Genomic DNA, 22,327 nt, shown 5'->3' with positions numbered 1-22,327 from the left:
TGAAGCAAATTAGACTCAGTCACAAAGCACCAAGTTCAGCAAATTTCTAGGTCTCAGGGTTTGTTAGAAAGAAGATACAGAAGTTAAATCAACACTTTGATACAGAATGTTAAAGTTTTGTCTTTCTCGTGTTGTTCTTTTTCTTACCTAAATAGGAACTCTTTCCTCTGTGCCCACACAGACTCTCTGTGCCCTCAGGACATTCTGTCTTCCATGAAACTTTTGCTTTATATGGTTGCCATTGCCATAGAATGAAAAAATTCATAAGAATGGAGCTGTGACTTCTTCATCTTTGACTCCTCATAGAAATTAGCACCTTGGCTGACACGTCGTAGGTGTACAATATATGATTCTCAAATTAAGGTGAACTGAATTCAATCAAGGTAACAAACACCTGCTTTCTAATTCTGAGCGTGACTGTGAAGAACTAGCATTGAGCACATGCTATGAGTGCTGGTATGAATACTGCAAATCTTGCAATCACCAAAGCCCCAAATTCTGGAATAAAACTCTGTTAGTAGAAAAATTAAAGTGCCCTGGGTGGGATATGGGAGTGACGTTGTGGTATAGATTAGCAGATAGCCAGTAAAAGCAATTCTGTTTTCTGCGGTATACCTTAATAAGCAGAGATGATGCCTTATCTCGGTATAGGTAAATTCAATCTTGTATAAGATGTATTCTCTTTAAATTAATACTTACAAGAGTTTTAGGAGATTGAAACAATTATTCAAAAGTTACTTTGGAATGCAGGAATTCACAAAAAAAAATTCTGAAAAAGTAGAAAGCATTGCAGACTGGCCAGACAAGGTATTAACACGTAATATAAAGTGTAGTTATTAAGACCTGATGGCACTGGTGCAGGACTAGATCAACTTTTTTATCCATTCTCATTTGATAGACATTTGGATTGTTTCCAGTTTTCAGCTATTATGAATGGAGCTTCTATGAACATTCTTGTACAATTCTTTGTGTGGACAAAGAATTGAGTAAATACCTAGGAGTGAAATTCTAGTTCTTATGGTAAGAGTAGGTTTAATCTTAGAAGAGATTGTTACACTGTTTTCCAAAGTCATCGTACAATTTTGCATTTCCACCAGCAATGAATAGAATTTTAGTTGTTCCACATATTCTCCAATGTTTGGTAATGTCAATATTTTTACTCTTAACTGTTTTGTGAGAGTATAGCAAATCTCAGTGTAGTTCTAATTTGCATTTATCTGATGACTAGTAATGTTGAGCATATTTTCATGTGCTTATTGGCCATTTGTATATCTTCTATTGTGAAGAATCTTTTCAAACATTTTACCGAATTTTGGCTTGAGTTGTCTTCTTGTAATTGAATTTAAGAGTTCTTTATATATTCTGGAAACAAATGCTCTATCAGATGTACATATTGTGAATTTTTTTTTCCAGTCCATGGTTTACCACTTTGTTTTCTTAATGGCGTCTTTAGAAAAGCAGAATTTTGAAGTCGGGTAGTGTGATGCCTCCAGCTTTGTTTTTTGTTTTTTGTTTTTTTGCTTAGGATGGTCTTGGCTATATGGGCTCTTTTTTGTTCCATATGGATTTTAAACTAGTTTTTTCTATTTCTGTGAAGAATGTAAACGGTAGTTTGATGGGAATAGCATTGAATCCATAAATTACTTTGGGCAGTATGACCATTTCACTCTTCTAATCCACGAGCAAGGAATGTTCTTCCATTTGTTTGTGTCTTCTCTTATCTTCTTGAACAGTGGTTTGTAGTTCTCCTTGAAGAGGTCCTCCACATCCCTTGTGAGCTGTATTCCTAGGTATTTTATTCCCTTTGTAACAATTGTGAATGGGAGTTCACTCATGACTTGGCTCTCTGCTTGTCTGTTGTTGGTGTATAGGAATGCTTGTTAATTTGGCACATTGATTTTGTATCCTGAGACTTCGCTGAAGTTGCTTATCAGCTTAAGGAGCTTTTGGGCTAAGATGATGGGGATTTCTAGATATACAATCATGTTATCTGCAAACAGAAACAATTTGACCTCCTCTCTTCCTATTTGAATACAGTTTATTTCTTTCTCTTGCCTGATTGCCCTGGCCAGAACTTCCAATACTATGTTGAATAGGAGTGGTGAGAGAGGGCATCCTTGTCTTGTGCCAGTTTTCAAAGGGAATGCTTCCAGCTTTTGCCCATTCAGTATGATGTTGGCTGTGGGTCCATCATAAATGGCTCTTATTATTTCGAAATATGTTCCATCAATATCTAGTTTATTGAGAGTTTTTAGCATGAATTGAATTTTATTGAAGGTCTTTTCTGCATCTATTGAGATAATTTTTTTGAAAGTATTGAACGTTTTATTAATGTTAAGTTTTGAAAGCTTCACATTTGGGATACACTAAGATATAGGACTACTGCTGCTTAAAGAAGTTATCCTTTAGCATTGGGTTGTTGGTTTAGGAGTTATGGAGCTTGGCTATTTTTTGCTAAGCATTCACAATCTATAAATTCACAATCTTGGTCTAGGACTTGGCTCAGTAAAGTTAGACTCTCATCTTCTTCCTCACCAAAGTGCTGCTCAATGATGTTCAAAGCAGACTGGCCAATCTGACAGTTCTCATGCAGTTGTAAAGCCTCAATTCTATCGATCCCACTGAGCTGTTCTATCAGAAAACATAGGATTTCCTTCTCAGACCGTTTCTCTGCCGCCTGGAGGATGCAAGAGATTACATCGAGAATGATGAGAACAATTTTAACATCTGGGGCAATGAGCAGATTCGCCAGTGGCTCCAGGACCCCAGAGTGCAGGATCAACTTATCCACGGTGACCCACATTGCAAAGTTAGCCACCGTCCAGACAGCCTCTTTCTGGACTTTAAATTCTCCATTTTTTTTAGCAGAGCCACCACGGGAGGCAAGACGTTGTAGGCAAGCAGCTGCTGGGTGTGGTGAGAGGGCCCTGCCGCCACGTTGCTCAGGGCCCAGGCCGCCTCCTGGATGGAGGGCTTGTTGTGCTGCAGGAACTGGGGCAGCACGTTCAGCATGCCCGCGTCAATGGCCATCTGCTTCTGTTCATTTGTGCCTGTGATAATGTTCCCCATGGTACGGGAGAGAAGGGGTCCAGACATTGAGTTCTGAGATGGTCATGAGGGCTACTAGCCTGAGCAGGACCCCTGTGTCATCCACTTGGCCGATGAGCTCTTTGCAGCCGTAGGTGAGGTAGGACAGTGACCAGCAGGCTTCCGAGAGAACCTCGCTGTGGTGGCGCCGCAGGAGTGAGAGGGCACGCAGCATCTGCTTCACTGCAGTTTCGCAAGGGTACGGGGTCTTTTTTCGGCATAGGTTCGACAAGGTCCACGTGATGTTCCGCAGAAATGTGATTGGTAGGGTGGGTGAAATCAAGGCCCGCAGATGTGGGATGGCATTGCTTGAAATGACATTATCTCTGAACTCCAGGCCGTCACCGGGTATATTACCAAGAGCCCACATTGCCTGTTCACACACAGCCACGTTGGGGGAAGACAGGAGCTTGATCAAGGGCTGGATGGGTCCCCCTTCTACCACGGCTCAAATCTGCTCGGAAGTCCCTGAAGCAATGTTGGTCAGGGCCCAGGCGGCCTCAAACTGCAAGCAGGGGTAAAGTGATGACTTCAGGAACTCTACCATCCTGCGAATGAGGCCTGCTTTAATGATCAATTTCAGAAGGGGGTTCTTTTCCTGGGATAGCATTTTCCTGGCTGTCTCGGTGGCCTGGAACCGTGGGACTGAATCTGAGCTATTCACACCTTTGATTATTTCACCAGAGTGAAGCTGACTGCCACCCCTTTGGCTGGTTTTTTGGAAGCTGTATCAGGGCAGAAGCTGGTGATATTCTTTCTCTTTAAGATCTGTTCATCTTTCTTGGCCTTTCGGAGCTCCAGGCTGACTGCTATCCTCTGCTGTCGCCTCAGAGATGCATCTTTGCCTTAGTACTTAAATTTTCTCAACCTCTTTTCTGGAGCGTCTAAGGTCACTTTTTATCATTGGTTCTGTTTAGGTGATAAATTACATTTATTGATTGGTGTATGTTGAACCAGCCTTGCATCCTAGGGATGAAGTCGACTTGATTGTGGTGCATAAGCTTTTTGATGTGCTGCTGGATTTGGCTTGCCAGTATTTTATTGAAGATTTTTGCATCAGTGTTCCTCAGAAATATTGGCCTTAAGTTTCCTTTTTTTGTTGTATCTCTGCCAGGTTTTGGTATCAGGATGATGCTGGCCTTATAAAATGAGTTAGGGAGAAGTCCATCCTTTTCAATTATATGGAATAGTTTCAGAAGGAATGGTAGCAGCTTCTCTTTGTACCTCAGAATTAAGCTGTGAATCCATCTGGTCGTGGGCTTGTTTTGGTTGGTAGGCTATTAACTACTGCCACAGTTTCAGAACTTGTTACTGGTTTATTCAGGGATTCGACTTCTTCCTAGTTTAGTCTTGGGAGGGTGCATGTGTCCAGGAATTTCTCCATTTCTTCAGATTTTCTAGTTTATTTGTGTAGAAGTGTTTATAGTATTCTCTGATGGTTGTTTGTATTTCTGTGGGGTCAGACAAATAGACCAATGGAACAGAATAGAGATCTCAGAAATAAGACCATATATGTGCATCCATCTGATCTTTGACAAACCTGACAAAAACAAGCAATGGGAAAAGGATTCCCTATTCAATAAATGCTGCTAGGAAAACTGGTTATCCATATGCAGAAAATTGAAACTGGACTCCTTCCTTACACCTTATACAAAAATTGACTCAAGATGGATTAAAGACTTAAATGTAAAACCCAAAACTATAAAAACCCTAGGAGAAAATCTAGGCAATACCATTCAGGACATAGGCATGGGCAAAGATTTCATGACAAAAACATCAAAAGCAATTGCAACAAAAGTGAAAATTGACACATGGGATCTAATTAAACTAAAGAGCTTCTGCACAGCAAAAGAAACTGTCATCAGAGTGAATAGACAACCTACGGAATGGGAGAAAATTTTTGCAATCTATCCATTTGACAAAGGTCTAATATCCAGAATCTACAAAGAACTCAAACAAATTTATGAGAAAAAACAACACCATCAAAAACTGGGAAAAGGATATGAAAAGACACTTCTCAAAAGAAGACATTTATGCAGCCAACAAACATACGAAAAAAAGCTCAACATCACTGATCATTAGAGAAATACAAATCAAAGCCACAGTAAGATACCACCTCACACTATTCAGAATGGCAATTATTAAAAAGTCAAGAAACAACAGATGCTGGCAAGGCTGTGGAGAAACAGGAACACTTTTACACTGTTGATGGGAATGTAAATTAGTTCAACCATTGTGGAAGACAATGTGACGATTCCTCAAAGACCTAGAACTAGAAATACCATTTGACCCAGTAATCCCATTACTGGTTATCTACCCAAAGGAATATAAATAATTCTATTATAAAGATACATGCATGTGTATGTTCATTGCAACACTATTCACAATAGCAAAGACATGGAATCAACCCAAATGGCCATCAATGATAGACTGGATGAAGGAAATGTGGGACATATACACCATGGAATACTATGCAGCCATACAAAGGAATGAGATCATATCCTTTGCATGGATGTGGATGAAGCTGGAAGCCATTATCAGCAAACTAACACAGGAACAGAAAACTAGACACCTCACGTTTTCACCTATAAGTGGGAGCTGAGCAATGAGAACACATGGACACAGCGAGGGGAACAACACACACTGGAGTCTGTAGGGGAGCGAGGGGAGGGAGAGCATCAGGATAAATAGCTAGTGAATGCAGGGCTTAATATTTAGGTGATGGGTTGATAGGTGCAGCAAACCACCATGGCACATGTTTACCTATGTAGCAAACCTGCACATCCTGTACAGGTATCCTGGAACTTAAAATTAAATAAAATTAAAGAAAGCAGAATTTTTTAATTTTGATGAAGTCTAATTTATTAATTGTTTAAATGGTTCATGCTGCTTCTTTCCCACCTAGGAATTTTTGCTATATCAAGGGTGCAAAGATTTTCTTCCATGTTTTCTCCTGGAAATTTTATAATTTTTGCTTGTTTAGGTCTTCTCTGATATAAGTCCTTAAGGCTATACATTATGTTCTAAGCTCTGCTTTAGTCTTATCCCACACATTTTGATGTTACTATTACCATTCCATTTAAAATATTTTCTAATTTTCTTACGTTTCTTTGACCCATGCATTATTAAGAGGTGTGTTGTTTAATTTCTAAATGTTTGGGAATTTTCCTTATATCTTCCTGTTATTGATTTCTAATTTAATTATCTTGTAACAGAACATACTCCATATGATTTCAATCTGAGTAAATTTCCCTATGGCCCAGAAAATTGTCTATTTTGGTGACTATTGTGAATGCACTTGAAAAGGATGTTTATTCTTTTTTTGAATGGTATATTCTATACATTTATCAATTGGGTCCAGTTGGTTGTATTTTTCAAGTCTTCTATGTCTGTACTGATTTTTTTGTGTTCTTGTTTTATTAATTAATGAAAAAAACACTGTTGAAGCTCCCAATTGTATTTGTGAATTTATTTTTCCTTTCAGTTCTATCAGCTTTTTCCTTGGATATTTTGAATCTCTGTTACAGGATGCATACACATTTAGGACTGTTATATCTTTTTGATAAGTTTACCCCTTTATCATTATGAAATTTACCTCCTACTCCTGGTAATATTCTTTGTTCCGAACTATACTTTGTCTGATGTTATCCATTCCAGTTTTTTTTTACAATGAATTTTTGCAGAGTATATCTTATTTTGTCCTTTTATCTGTAATCCACTTCTTGTAGTCCACTCTGGTAATCTCTGCCTTTTAATTCTTTTAATTAGAAAGTTCAGGCCATTTACATTTAATGTGATTATTGCTATGGTTGAATTTAAAACTACTACTTTGATACCTGTTTTTTATTTGCCCCATCTGTTCTTTGTTCCTTTTTTTTTCTCTTATTTTTGTTTGGGGGTGGGGGTCAGTTGAGCATTTTATAATACTTCTGTTTATCTCCACTATTACTTATTAGTTATACTTAGGTTTTTGCTTTTGTGTTTTTAAAGGTTATTTTTGATTCTTGAATGTGCATCCTTTGCTTATCAACTTCTACTGTGGGTGACAGGGTTTGCTACCTTTCCCCAGTGACTTAAGGCCTTTGTTCCACAGAAGAGGAGCCAGATGGGTTTTGTGCCTTTTTCACTCTACTGATGGAGGCCCTCTTCTCCCACGCTGCCCCAAATATTTCTCATGTCCACTTGTAGTTCTTCTCCACACACCCCCATTGAAGGTATGTGGAGAAGAACTGCAAGTGGACATAAACTTCCCTCATGTCTGAAACTCCCAGGGGCTCTATGATGTCCCACTAGCCCAAGTGAGGCCTAGCAACTTAAACTTTTTAACTGAATTCATCTTACCCACTTTGATGATGCTCAGTGTCTCTTCCCCCAATACTCTGCCACAATTAAGCCAATGCTTATACCATCTTGGAGGCTCCTGTCTTTCCTTGGCTTTCAGTCTATTTGGTTGCTCTTTATATCAGCTCTCTAATGAGATTAAGAAATATTCTGATTCTGTAGTTCATACATTTTTCTTGTACTTGGGGTGGGAATGATACCTTCCCAGCTAAATACTAGGCAGAAACAAAACTCTTGCAATAAGCTTTTATGCAGGCATTAGTCGTGGAAAAGCTGAGAAGCCAAACAGGGGTTGGTGAGCAACTCAGAGACTAGCAACATTAGATAGATTAGGCTGGAGGGAAAAAGAGAAGAGATACTGGTAAGCCCAGTAGCTAGGTTAATCTTGCAGAATCTAGGACCATAGAAGCTTGTCTGTCAGAAGCTGGAGCCATGGAAGAAACACAGACATTACTTAATATGTCACCTGAGACATAGAAGGAAGGAGGAAAATATCCTGTCTTTTCCTCTTCACATTCAGTTTCCTGACAGTGTTTCCCATTAGTCAAACTAGCTATCTCCAATAGACATGGCAACTTGGAGAATATAGCATGCAGACAACAGATAACACTCTTACTAGAAGAGAGCAGGAAAAGGATAAAACATAGAGCTGAGGCCAGTCACACTAAGACTAGCACAGGTGTTTATCCTCTGTTTCTGAATAATGTGTTTATGTTTCCCCACATTGATTTTCCAGTTTTAGACATTATCTATTATTGACTTCCTGACTTAGAAAATTTGGTTCTCTTCCACTACTCCTCTCTTACCCAACTCTAAACTTCCTCTATCTTGCAAATATTTATGTTGCAAATTTTTGTCTAAAAATAATGAGTGCTAAATTATTATAAGTATGTATGTAGATGTTGTCCATAGCTGAATCATGTAATGTAGTATATTAAAATGTTGTTTTAGCTAGGTGCAGTGGCTTATGCCTGTAATCCCAGTATTTTGGGAGGCCAAGGCAGGAGGACTGCTTGTGCCCAAAAGTTTGAGACCAGCCTGGGCAACATAGTGAGATCCTGTTTCTACAAAAAATAATAATAATTAAAAAATTAGCCAGGCATGGTGACATGTGCCTGTGGTCCCAGCTACTTGAGAGGTTGGTGTGGGAGAATCTCATGAGCCTGGGAGCATAAGGCCGCAGTGAGCTGTGATCATGCCACTTGTACTTCAGCCTGGATGACAGAGTGAGACCGTGTCTCAAAATAGAAGTTGCTTTAATGTGGTAAAATGCACATAATATAAAACTTACCATCTTAATCATTTTTAAGTGTACACTTCAGTAGGTTAAGTATATTCAGTTTGTTGTCCAACCAATCTCCAGAATTTTTTCATACCTATTAAACAACTTCCTGTTTTCCCCTCCCCCGAGCCCCTGGGAACCACCATTCTATTTTCTATTTTTTTTTTGAGTTTGACTTCCCTAGAGATATCTCATACAAGTTGAGTCATATGATTTTTACCTTTTTGTGACTGGCTTATTTTACTTAATTAATGTCCTCAAGATTCATCCATGTTGTAGCATGTGTCAGAATTTCCTTCCTCTCTAAGGCTTAATAATATTTCATTGTATTACCTACCATATTTTGTTTATCCATTCATCCATCAATGGATGTTTGGGTTGCTTTTACTTTTTGGTTATCGTGAATAATGCCGTTATGAACATGGGTGTATAAATATCTCTGAGATCCTAATTGCAAATCTTTTCACTAAATATCCAGAAGTAGAATTTCTGATTTATATGGTATTTCTGTTTTTAATTTTTTGAGGAACCATCATACTGTTTTTCACACCAGCTGTATCATTTTACCACCAAAAGTTCACAAGAGTTCAAATGTCTCCACATCCTCACCAATATCTATTTTCTTTTTTTTTTTTCAATAGCAGCCATTCTAATGGGTGGGAGGCAATACCTCATTGTGACTTTGATTTATTTTCACTTCCAAAATTATTAATGACATTGAGCATCTTTTCATATGCTTATTAGCCATTTGTATATCTTATTTGGAGAAATATCTATTCAATTCCTTTGCTGGGATTTTCTATTTCTGCAAAGAAAATCATTGGGATTTTGATAGGAATTGCATTGAATCTGTAGATCGCTTTGTAGAGTATTGACATCTTACTATATTAAGTCTTCCAGAACATAAACACAGGATATCTTTCCATTTATTTGTGTCTGCCTTAATATCTTTCAGTGACATTTTGTAATTTTCAGGGTGCAAGTCTTTTGGCTTGCTTATTCCGAATATTTTATTCTTTTTGATTCTATCATAAATGGAATTATTTTCTTAATTTCCTTTTCAGATTATTCATTATTAGTGTGTAGAAATATAGCTAATTTTTTTCGTGTTTTGATTTTGAATCCTGTAATTTTGTTGAATTTGTTTATTATTTCTAACAGGTTTTTTTGTGGAATCCTTAAGATTTTCTACATACAAGATTCTGTTGTTTATGAATAGAGATAATTTTAATTCTTCTTTTTGGATGCCTTTTATTTCTTTTTCTTGACTAATTGTTCTGGCTAAGACTTCTAGTACTATGTTGAATAGAAGTGTTGAAAGTGAGCATTCTTGTCTATTTCCTGATCTTGCAGGAAAGCTTTCAGTCTTTCACCTTGACTATGATAGCTGTGGACTTTTCCTATGTGGCCTTTATTGTGTTGAGGTAGTTTTCTTCTATTCCTGTTTTGTTGAGTGATTTTTTTTTTCATCCTTAAAGGGTACTGAATTTTACTAAATACACATTCCATTTTTTTAAAGACAATTTTTTTTACTCTGAAGTTTAAAATTGTTTGCTTGATTTTCTATGTACCTGTCACCAATTTTTAATCCCTAAATACTCCAAAATATCAATGAATTACTTATCAAAACAATCAAACACATCAGGTAATCTATCAATTAATTTTTTCCCCTGGTGACTTTGCCTCTGATGCTCTCTATTATCTAAGCAGAACTGATTGCTCTGAAGGCTGAGCCCTCAGCTATTATGCTGGGTCTTCACTTTAGCACCATCCAGGAATTCTTTTTGCCTGTCACCTATTTGAATGTCCTGTTTCCTCTATCCCCTATCTTATTCTTGATTTTGATAGATCATAATTTATAGTAACTTTATTTATTATTCATGATGGGTAGTTTGGTTGGGCACAGAATTTCAGGTTGAAAATATTTTTCCCTCAATATTTTGAAGACATCAGTCTCTCCTAGCTTCCAAAGACGAGTCTTAGACATTGTCTGATGTTTGGACAGTTTATTCCAGAAGTGCTCTTACAAGACAGATAGCGGGAGCAGGCTGGTGGCATGGGCCAGATAGAGTCAGGAGTCAGATGACTGGGAGAGTCTCCATCTGGAGACCATTCTCAGAGTTTGGGGGATTCTTTCTCCTTTTTCATACTATTCAGTCCAGGTCAGTTGCCAGGTGTTTCTTTCATAAAGGAAGTATTAGCTATTCTTGTGAGGGTAAGCATTGTTTTAAGGTTGCATCTATGTTGAGTGGTCTTGTCCCTAGGGCAACCAGCATTTTTAGGTCTCATTGTCATACAGACCCAGTAATTCCCAGGCCGTGGTTGGAAATCTTAGGCCAGGTTGCACCATACTGCTAAGTGAACATATAGTGTAGACCCTGTGACATATTTGAGAGGGACTTTTGGCCATCATTAAACTTATAGCAACAATATGTCTTTTTTTTTATTTTTTATTTTATTTTATTATTATACTTTAAGTTTTAGGGTATGTGTGCACAATGTGCGGGTTTGTTACATATGTATACATGTGCCACGTTGGTGTGCTGCACCCATTAACTTGTCATTTAGCATTAGGTATATAGGTATATCTCCTAATGCTATCCCTCCCCCTCCCCACCCCACAACAGTCCCTGGAGTGTGATGTTCCCCTTCCTGTGTCCATGTGTTCTCATTGTTCAATTCCCACCTATGAGTGAGAACAATCGGTGTTTGGTGTTTTGTCCTTGCGATAGCTGAGAATGATGGTTTCCAGTTTCATCCATGTCCCTACAAAGGACATGAACTCTTCGTTTTTTATGGCCGCATAGTATTCCATGGTGTATATGTGCCACATTTTCTTAATCCAGTCTATCGTTGTTGGACATTTGGGTTGGTTCCAAGTCTTTGCTATTGTGAATAGTGCAGCAATAAACATACGTGTGCATGTGTCTTTATAGCAGCATGATTTATAATCCTTTGGGTGTATACCCAGTAATGGGATGGCTGGGTCAAATGGTATTTCTAGTTCTAGATCCCTGAGGAATCGCCACACTGATTTCCACAATGGTTGAACTAGTTTACAGTCCCACCAACAGTGTAAAAGTGTTCCTATTTCTCCACATCCTCTCCAGCACCTGTTGTTTCCTGACTTTTTAATGATTGCCATTCTAACTGGTGTGAGATGGTATCTCATTGTGGTTTTGATTTGCATTTCTCTGACTGCCAGTGATGATGAGCATTTTTTCACGTGTTTTTTGGCTGCATAAATGTCTTCTTTTGAGAAGTGTCTGTTCATGTCCTTTGCCCACTTTTTGATGGGGTTGTTTGTTTTTTTCTTGTAAATTTGTTTGAGTTCATTGTAGATTCTGGATATTAGCCCTTTGTCAGATGAGTAGGTTGCAAAAATTTTCTCTCATTCTGAAGGTTGCTTGTTCACTCTGATGGTAGTTTCTTTTGCTGTGCAGAAGCTCTTTAGTTTAATGAGATCCCATTTGTCAATTTTGGCTTTTGTTGCCATTGCTTTTGGTGTTTTAGACATGAAGTCCTTGCCCATGCCTATGTCCTGAATGGTATTGCCTAGGTTTTCTTCTAGGGTTTTTATGGTTTTAGGTCTAACATGTAAGTCTTTAATCCATCTTGAATTAATTTTTGTATAAGGTGTAAGGAAGGGATCCAGTTTCAGCTTTCTACATATGGCTAGCCAGTTTTCCCAGCACCATTTTTTTTTTATTATACTTTAAGTTTTAGGGTACATGTGTACAATGTGGTTTGTTACGTGTGTATACATGTGCCATGTTGGTGTGCTGCACCTAGTAACTCGTCATTTAACATTAGGTATATCTCCTAATGCTATCCCTTCCCCCTCCCCCGACCCCACAACAGGCCCCGGTCTGTGATGTTCCCCTTCCTGTGTCCATGTGTTCTCATTGTTCAATTCCCACCTATGAGTGAGAACATGTGGTGTTTGGTTTTTTTGCTGAGAACGATGGTTCTTATAGTATGCTACACAATGTAACTTTGAGATGTCTAATGATACACTGATGCGAACCATTTTCTTCTATCTGAAAATTTTAGGTCTTTTCTTTCTCCCCTGCGTGCTGAAGTATTACCATAATGTGCCTTGGTGAGAGTCATTTTTATTCATTTTGCTGTGTACTGTGTGGACCTTTTCAAACTGGCGCTCATGTCCTTCAGGTCTGGGATGTTTTTACGTGCGTGCTATTTTTTGAAGATATTCTCTTGCCCATTTCTTCTGTTTTCTTTTCCTGGAACTCTTAATAATTAAATTGGATGCTGAACTTCCTCTAACTTTCTTTTTTTCCTACCACTATTTTCCATCTCTTTGTCTTTTTTGCTTTTACTTTCTAGATTTCCTTAACTTTATCTTCTAATTGTGGGATTTAATTTAAAAAGTATATATCCGTACTTTAATTTTAAAAACTTCTTTTCTTGAAATGTCCCTTTTTTAATTGACTTCTGTTTTTATGAAGGTAATGCTTTATTATCTCACTGATTTTTGCCCCTAGTCTAATGCCTTAAATTTATTTTTCTTATACTGACTAGGCCTGCCAATATAATATTATTATTATTATTAATTTTTAATTAACAAATTTATATATATTTATACAATATGTTTTGAAATACATGTACATTGTGAAATGGCTAAATTTAGATAATTAACATGTGCATTTCTCATATGCATTTTTGTGTGCAATGAGAACACTTAAAATCTGCTTAAAATTAGTAATCAAGTATACAATATATTGTTATTTATTATAGTCACAATGTTGTACAATAGAGCTCTTGAACTCATTCTTCCTAACTGAAATTTTATATTCTTTGAACAACATCTCTCTAAACCCTTATCTCTCCACACTCCCAGCCCCTCATAACTACTGCTCTACTCTGCTTCTATGAGCTCAACTTTTTAGATTCCTCTAAGTGAAATCATGTGGTATTTGTCATTCTGTGCCTGATTTAGCATCATGCCCTCCGGGTTCATCTGTATTCAGGCACCTGTTGTTCTTCATGCTCTGACTGAATGGGCTGGTGGAGTTCAGTGGTGTCCTATCTATTCCTTATAAAGATTGTCAGACAGTCCTCTTGCTTTCAGACCAGCTTAAACTGTTGGACTCAGTGATATCTGGTTTATTCAATTCTTGAGAATTTTCAAGGTTCTGTAACTTCTTAACTGTTTGGCATATAATTAGCTTACTTCTTATTAGATATCCTATTATAGACTCAAGCTTCATCTCTCTTTGGTCTATGAGGCCACTTCTTATTTATTGCTTTTCAGTTTCTAGATTTTGTTGATATCTCTCATATGCTGTCATTATTTCTCTTTTTTGTGGATTTATAGTTTTAAATTCCTTTTCCTTTTATTTTAGTGGGATTTTAGAAGGTAACAAGGAAAAAACAATTATACTCAGTCCACCAAGCTTACCCATAAATTTATTTTAATTAATAATTCTATTTTAATTGAGAAAAATTGAAATAAAATAAGTGATTAGTAAAGTTATAATTGGGTTAATTTATTTGCTGGGTAATTCAACTTAAAAAATAATTTTTTTATTAATAGTAAAGTGATGAAGAAAAATGAACATATTGCTTTAGCTATTAGATATTTCACTTTACATTTTCTTTTCATGGTTTTAAAGATTATAATGACAACAAAAATTATAATACAAGGGAAAAATGCAGACTACAAATTTGTAAATACTGCTTGATCACACATATGTAAATCTTGAGTTTCAGGATGAAAAGATAGATTTTATGTTCCCTTTGTATGCCAAAAAAAATAGTTATTATAGATATTATTTACTTTTCATTTGTTGTATTCAGGGTGCTTTGATGTTTACCAGTGGTCATTTTGAGCCCATAAAATGGTAAGAAATAGCTCTGAATGGGAGCACGGAAAAAGGAGAACAAAGAAATAGGCTAGACACCACAGAAAACTCTGGATTCTGAGATAGGCAAGCAGCTTTTGAAGTGGTCCTTGACATTTTTCCTGGCGCTATAACTGGTCATGACTTTGGAATGTCTTTCTATTAGCAGATGACGAGCATATTTGTAGTTGTAAATGTCAGACAGGCCATGTTGGGAGTGGGCAGCTCTGGAACTGTGTATGTGGGAGGAAGGGTATTTTTTTCTCCTTGTAGTTTTTTGTGTTCTCCAAATTTTCTATAAAAATCATCTATTAACTGCCAGTGGAGAGTTTAAGAGATGTTCAATAGATGGGGTCAACAGGATGCAGATGTGTGTAGGACATAAAGAAGAGGAAGAAGGACCCTGGGTTCTGGGCAGGCAAGGGATGTAGTGCTCTGAACTGGCCAATGTAGTTCCTTCTAAGGGAGCTATCCCTGCTTCCAGTCCCTAACAGAAGAGAGGCCGCAGGTGCACCTATGATCCCACCAGCCTTGGGCATAGTTGATTAGAATAGGTATAAGCTTTGGCCCAGAACTAAACTTTGACAAATTTCTTTGACACTCCTCTCTTTGAAAGGTGGATATATCTCCTCCAACTCCTTGAATCTGAGCTGAGTTTAGTGAGCAGCTGACTGCTAAGAGTATGGTGGAAGTGATGCCACGTGACTTACAAGGCTAGGTCAAAAAAGGCAATGCATCTTTTGCTTGGCTCACTGGAACAGTCACGTTGGAACCTTGAGCCACCATGTAAGAATTTCTGTCATCTGAGGCCATCATCCTGGGATGAAGCCCAAAGTAGTGTACATGGAGAGACCCTGCAGAGAGCCGAGAGCCCTTGAAACCTCAGAGGAAAGAGAGGTGCCTAGTCAGCCCCCAACTCTTTCAGCAGTTATAGTCTTCCAGCTCCAGCCTTTGACTACAGCTATGTGGCAGACTCTGAACCAGAACTACCTGGCTGAATGCTTCTCAAATCCTTGACTCCCAGAAACAGGAAAAAAAAAATAAAACGGTCATTGTTTTAAACCACTGAAGTGTGTAGTTTTGTGACACAGCTATAGGTAATTGACTTATGGTACCAAAATATTTTCCAATTGTCTACTGCTATATAACAAACTATCCCAGAACTTAGGGTATAAAGCATGCATTTTATTATGCCCACACATGCTGTATATCAAGAATTCAGACAGGCACAATAAGCATGGCTTGTCGCTGCTCCATGATATCTGATGCATCAGCTGGAAAGACTCAAAGGCTGGGAGTGATCGACTGGGGACTGTTGTCCTCTGCAGATAGCTTTACTCACACATGTCCGGTGCTTGATGCTGGCTGTTTTCTGGGACCTCTGCTGGAACAGTCAGCCACAGCCCCTACCTGGCCTCTTTGTGTGGCCTGGGCTTCTTCATAGCCGGTGGTCAGATTCCAAGAGCAAGCTGCTGGTGTCTTAAGGCCTAATCCTGGAAATCTGCACACTGCCACTTCTGTTGTATTCTCCAGATTCCAGGGGAGGAGACATGAACCCTGTCTCTGGATGGGAGAAGTGTCAAATATTTTTGTGTACCTTTTAAAAACTGTCACACATCCCATAGGCTAGGCAGTGATCTATAACATGGTCTGGCTCAAAAAGATGAACTGGGTTAATTATTTTCTCTTTTCAAAAATTTGAACTAAGGAATACAAAGGAACACTTTAGTTAGAAGTGGTGGGTAGAGATGAAAAAATACTATGAAGTATAGACAAGGCCATGGTAAGTCCAGGTTATAAAGAGTCAGGAACTATGAGAAAGCAAAACATCTACGGAGTAGAAATACAATGAAGAGAAAGGGAGAAATGGAATAAAAGAAAATTCATATAGTCCTGGAGAGAGATCATGACAAGGCAGGGAGCCTCTAGAATGCCCAACTCTTTCTGACAGTTCCTATTCAGTTCCCATTCATTTGTTGTTTTTGACACTGATCTTACTTTTCTTACCCATTTTTCTAGGTCACAGTCAATAACAATGTCCTACATGGCAGTAGGACATACTGAAATGAGCGGGGCTAGGCAGCAGGTTTCTTCATTCCTCAGAATTTTTACTGACATGGTGAGAGCCACATTAGAGAGAAAGAGAAATAACTGTGAGAAGCAGTTGCTGCTGAGTAGTAAGAAAGAGCCACTGTGTACTTATTACTGCCTCTGCACTTTATTACAGGCTGGGAAGAGGTATAGGAAGCAGGAGCAAGAAGAGAAACTACTTCACTATTTCCAAAGATGTATTGTTTTATAATGCACATTGAAATGGAAATGGATAACAGTAGATATATGGTTTTATCCAACTGTAGGGATTATTTTCATAAATAAGAGAATGAATAAAATTTCAAAATACATTTGGCCAATAGCTTTTCCCTGAAATTTGAGAACCCTTATCTAGTAGACATTAGCCACATGATTACTAAATTTAGTGGCATACTTTTGTGTGTGTGTGTGTGTGTGTGTGTGTGTGTGTGTGTGTGTGTGTGACAGTCGCACTCCGTCGCCCAGGTGGAACGCAGTGGCGCGATCTTGGCTCACTACAACCTCTGCCTCCCGGGTTCAAGCGATTATCCAGCCTTGGCCTCTTGAATAGCTGGGACTACAGGCATGTATAGTGGCATACTCTTTTAATAGAAATATTTGTTACCCAAGAAACTAGGGCCGAGCATGGTGGCTTATGCTCATAATCCTACCACTTTGGGAGGCGCAGGCAGAAGGATTGCTTGAGCACAGGAGGTTGATACTGTAGTGAGCTGTGATTGCAGCACTGCACTCCAGCCTGGGTTACAGAGTGAGACCTGACTCAAGAGAAAAAAAAAAAAAAGAAGGAAGAAAGGAAGAAAAAAAGAAAGAAACTAGCTGTTTTCCCGATGTCTTAAATGGGACATTTTGATTTTATCTACTGCTATATACTGATTTTCTCTTCTAAAGAAATAGTAGGCAGTCATTAAAGTACCACTATCAAAAAGGTGTTGATGCCAAAGATATCATTATTTTATTAGAAGAGAGAATTCTGCACTGTGAATAATACTGATATGTATAGTTGTCTTACAGGGCTCGCTTGCTCCTTCCTTCCTTCCTTTCTTCCTTCATTCCTTCCTTCTCTTCTTTTTTTTTTTCCTTTACCAAAGACTCACTTAAAATTCTGCCAATAAAGTAGTGTTTTGAGCTGCTCTTGCTATGACAGAGAGGATACAATGTGAAATCAAGTCAAGGGAAGGTTGTACCTACTTACAAGGGTCATTCTTTGAAAAACATCTGGGTTTTTACTCTTTTATACCATAACACACTAACATTTAATACCTATTGTAGTTATTTAACCTAATAACCGTACCAAAGATATAATGGATCTTTCTCCTGTAGGAGGAACATAGAATAATAATGCTTTAATTTTGTATGTCTCTGTTCTCTAATGGCAGGCTGTCATTTTCTATAATTTACCAGAGATTATGAACAATGTGTGTAGGCTGAGTGTAGTTGCTTAGTAACCACCTTTTAAAACTTTCTTAAATGTAATTGCCTCTCTGCCAGGGAAACACTGATTCAACAAATTTGCATTGAACCACTTCTTAAGCAACTCAACACATTAAATGTCCCTGTGCTTTTTATTTCAAATTATTTGCCTTTTAAATTCTGTTAGGGTAAGCCACCTTTGTTATGATCATTATTTCTCTTTGAACAAAGTGAGACTTCCAAATGATTATCTGTACATTGTCGTATTCCCTACTGTTTTTCTGTATCTCTGTTCTTATTGCTTTTTTAGAGTTGAGGATAGAAACTTGCAAAAAATCATGAAAATCCCCAGTTTCTCTCTGAATAATTCTAAATGCTTTCAAACACCACCAGTCTGGAGTTTGTTTAAACCTGTATATCAAAATTTGCATCATATGAATGTTCTCTTGGCTTCTGTCTCTGATTTCACCTCTTTCTGTTAATCAAGCATCTATATTGCTCTTAAGAAAATGTGAACTGCATGAGGACAGCTTGCCCATAACTTCACTTTTTATGGTTGTGTCCACCCATGTACACTGACTTGCAGGGGGAAAGGGTTAAAAGGTAGACTTCAGTGGAATATCTGTTGTTGGTGTTTCAAATCATTAATTGCTTTGCCATTTCAAGTCCAACTTGTGTAGCTGCCCACATTTTCTCATTTGGCAGAAAGTTCTGTTGATGTAGGAGTAGTTCACAGCTGATAACAAAGTTGACTTCCTCTTTGATTCTAAGTTTGAGGTGGATGTAAGATAGAAGAGACCAGAAATAGATTTGAGGAAATGAAAGGTTTGAATTTCTGTTCCCAACCCCCAGAATTAGTAAATGACCTCCAAGCTAGAGGAGAGGAGATTTTAGAGAAAGGAAAAAAGGAAATGAGAAGTAGTGTAATGATTGCACTCTCTGAACTCCACCTATGCACCTGTCTCCACCCTATAAAATCTTCCTTAAGTCTCAGGATCCTAAAGAGGAAAGTCCCAGGTACGATCTAGAACAACAGCAAGATGGAGAGAAAAGCCCAGCTCCATGCCAGCTTAGCAAAATGGGAGATGGTATTTATGAAAAAAAGTAAACCAGAGACAACACCCTCTCCTCAACTTTTCCCATGGATCTGGAATCCAGTTTTTCCTAGGGATCCAGTATGGGGACACAGAAGTTGTCTAAGTGTAGGAACTGGAATGCCTCCCAGGAAGTCACCTATTGGTCTGAGAAGGTCTTCACTGAAAGAATGCTGCATGCACTTCCAGCCATGGTCCAGATGGAGTGTGGAACTGAATCCAGAGGACTGGCAGCACCAGAAGGCAAAGAAGAGCCTGTTGTCAAGAGCTCTGAGCCCTGCTCAAGGTCACATTGTATACCACTTGAACCAAGAGGGCAGGGGAGTTATATCAGTAGTAGACACTAGCAGAGACAGGGAGACAGGACCTTAGAGCCTTAGAGTAGTTACATATATTCTACCAAGGCCACAGTGCTCCCAAAGGCTTCCCTAGGACTCAGAAACTGCCCTGGGGAGAAGGATGAAGGAAGACAGAACATTCAGCTCACTAAAATTTAACCTGGTAAGTGACTTGATAACAAGTCAGAATTGATTGAGATGAGAATCACTGCTGGACTGAGAAATCTCAAAAGTTCTTGTTTTAAGTTGTCTGCCATTAGAAAATCCACAGAAACAACTTTGGGTTATATGAATAAAACAATTGAACATGTTTGCACTGTTTAGTTCATACCTGTGTGGGTCAGCCTGGTTGTGTCTCAAGATAGGAGGGGTTGGGGGGTGTGTATGGGAAGGGACAGAGGAGGTGGTAAGTCTGAGTGTATTGGAACATATATCCTATATGGGACAGTCTGGTGATAGGATCAAGAATAGGCTACCTGGACACAAGCAGCTGTGGTTTGAATCCCGACTCTGTCAATTACCAGTTTTGTGACTTGCGGCAAATTCTTCAATCTGCTGAATCTGACTTTCCTTATCTGCAGAAACATGATAATATTCAACTCCATATGGTTGTTTTGAGGTTTTGAGATAATATACATTAAATATTCGGCACGTAGTGCCTAGAATGTAATGACAGTGTATCATATCCTTGACCTCCAGTGCTCTTCCCTCATCCCCACCCCCACCAGCCCCTTCTATCTCCCCGTATGCATGAAAGAAGTCTCTGAGTGGGTAGAACTTTATGTTATTCACTTCTGTTTTCATAGTGTCTGGCACATAGTAAGTTCCCAATAAATATTTGTTGAGTGAATAAGTTGGGTGGAACTCTAGGAAGACAGCTGGGAGTATTAAAGCAGGTTCTACATGTGAGATAAGTCTCAAATGGAAGGATAAAACTTAGTGGAGTGAATGGAAGAGCAGGTGGTTACAAATGCTAAGCTTCAGGAAAGTAGGTTTTGATGAGAGTGAGATAAACATAACACAATTACATATACACCTATTTACAATAGAAAAGGAACAGAAATCTATGGTCTGTATACACAAAAAATCCTGTGCTATAAAGCAATACCTTTATATTTAAAAAAAAGACCACTGTATAGACCACCATTTGTGTTTTCCAACAGTGTGGTATACATTTGTGGGGAAGTACCCGTGTGTATGTTACTGTGTATTTCTGAATGTGTATAAAATACTTGGCCTAGATTTTTCAATCTTACCTGAGCTTTTTGATCAATCTTTCTATCATCTATCTTATGCAAACTGAATTTTTCTCTATTAAAAATGTAAATAGAATTTAACTACATCACAAGGTCAGTAGTAATGCTTTATGATTCTTTGAGAGCTTGTAAAGATGAAGAAAGTGTTAAAAGATTTGAATTTGAAATTTCAAGATCACTGTAGGTTTTTAGAATGCAATTAACCCTTAGACCTGGCTCGTTTATAAAATGAGTAACAGACTTGACCTTGGAGTAAGAGCAAACTCTTAAACGATATTGGGTTTAGGACATAGTATGCCTTTCCTCTTTTCCTCCTTTTCTTTTCTTTTTTTTTAAAATAAGAAACCTTTAAAATCTCATGTTTATAGTTTTTATTATTTTTATCATAACTGCTTAGAATGATGGCTAATGGTTTTCTGAAGTAAGAATTTTGTATTTCTAATTTTTGAAGAGATTTAATATCTTTGACATGGTAAATGATGCTGTTTAATTCTGTTTTCCTTGAAAATCTTCATTTGATTTCATAGTTTTAGGTATATAAGGAATGTCCTACGTATAAAATAATCTTCCCTAATATTATGACACTCTCATCAAGCTGTTCATAAGCAGATTTAGCAGATAAAAATTAGATGTTAGACCAACAAATGACTATTAAGTACTTCTTTCTGTGCAGAATGATTTACTAAATCACAGATGCCCTGAATTAAAATGTATACACACACCATTCCCGTGATTGGTGTGATCATGTTTTTCACTTCTGAGGCAAGTTAATTTTCTATCAATTTGTTATATATTTGCAAAAAAATCACAAAATACTTATGTTTTTATTAGGATTTTAAGCTTTGAAACTATAGCTTCTTATTTTTTTCTAATCAACAACATGAAATCAGATTTGTGAGTGGACTATTGCTTTTCATTTTTAAGAACAAAATGACCAATTTGTTACTATGACTACCTAATGTCATAGGTAGGTAGTGACTATCTAGGTTGGTGGTGTGGGTACATATGTAACAAAACTGCACGTTGTGCACATGTACCCTAGAACTGAAAGTATAATTTAAAAAAGTATATATATGTATAAAAAGAATTTACCGAGACAATTTTAGGTTAGGAAAGGCAGATTTATTAGAGAAAGTATGAAAATACATTGTAAGGGTGCAACAAACAGGTCAGCAAGAAAGGAGCTGACTGCAAGGAGACAAAGGCTTGCTGGGGATTTTATAGAATAGTGCTGTGCTGTGTGCTGCAGAGGGCTTTGTACTAATAATGCCAGTGTTGCAGTGAGCTAACTTGGATTTTTCTATCAGCCGAGGGGCTGGTGATAAGTCGGGCACAGGAAGATTGTGAGTTATTTGCACAGGAGGGCTATGTGTCCTGTATCATGAAGAAAGGCAGACTCATAGCTTATCTGCTTTCTCTTTTTGCTTTCCCCTACTCCCACCAGCCTAACTCCTTTTCCCTAAATAGGACTCCACATCTAACACTTGTCAGAATTTAATCGTTAAATCCCAGGATGGCACACAATTTGGTATTCAGTTTTGATGGAGTCATTGGCTCCAGCTTC

General features: G+C 38.0%; 1 pseudogene; it reads right to left on the bottom strand.

The window, feature by feature from the left end:
* Positions 1–2,431: 2,431 nt before the first annotated feature.
* Positions 2,432–20,311, bottom strand: LOC100975495 (importin subunit alpha-8-like; annotated as a pseudogene).
* Between the last annotated feature and the right edge of the window lie 2,016 nt (positions 20,312–22,327).

Source organism: Pan paniscus, chromosome 4 (genome assembly GCF_029289425.2).
Source record: "Pan paniscus chromosome 4, NHGRI_mPanPan1-v2.0_pri, whole genome shotgun sequence".
NCBI classification, from domain to species: Eukaryota; Metazoa; Chordata; class Mammalia; order Primates; family Hominidae; genus Pan; species Pan paniscus.
The sequence above is the reverse complement of the archived record's forward strand: the minus strand, read 5'-3'. Positions and strand labels throughout refer to the sequence as shown.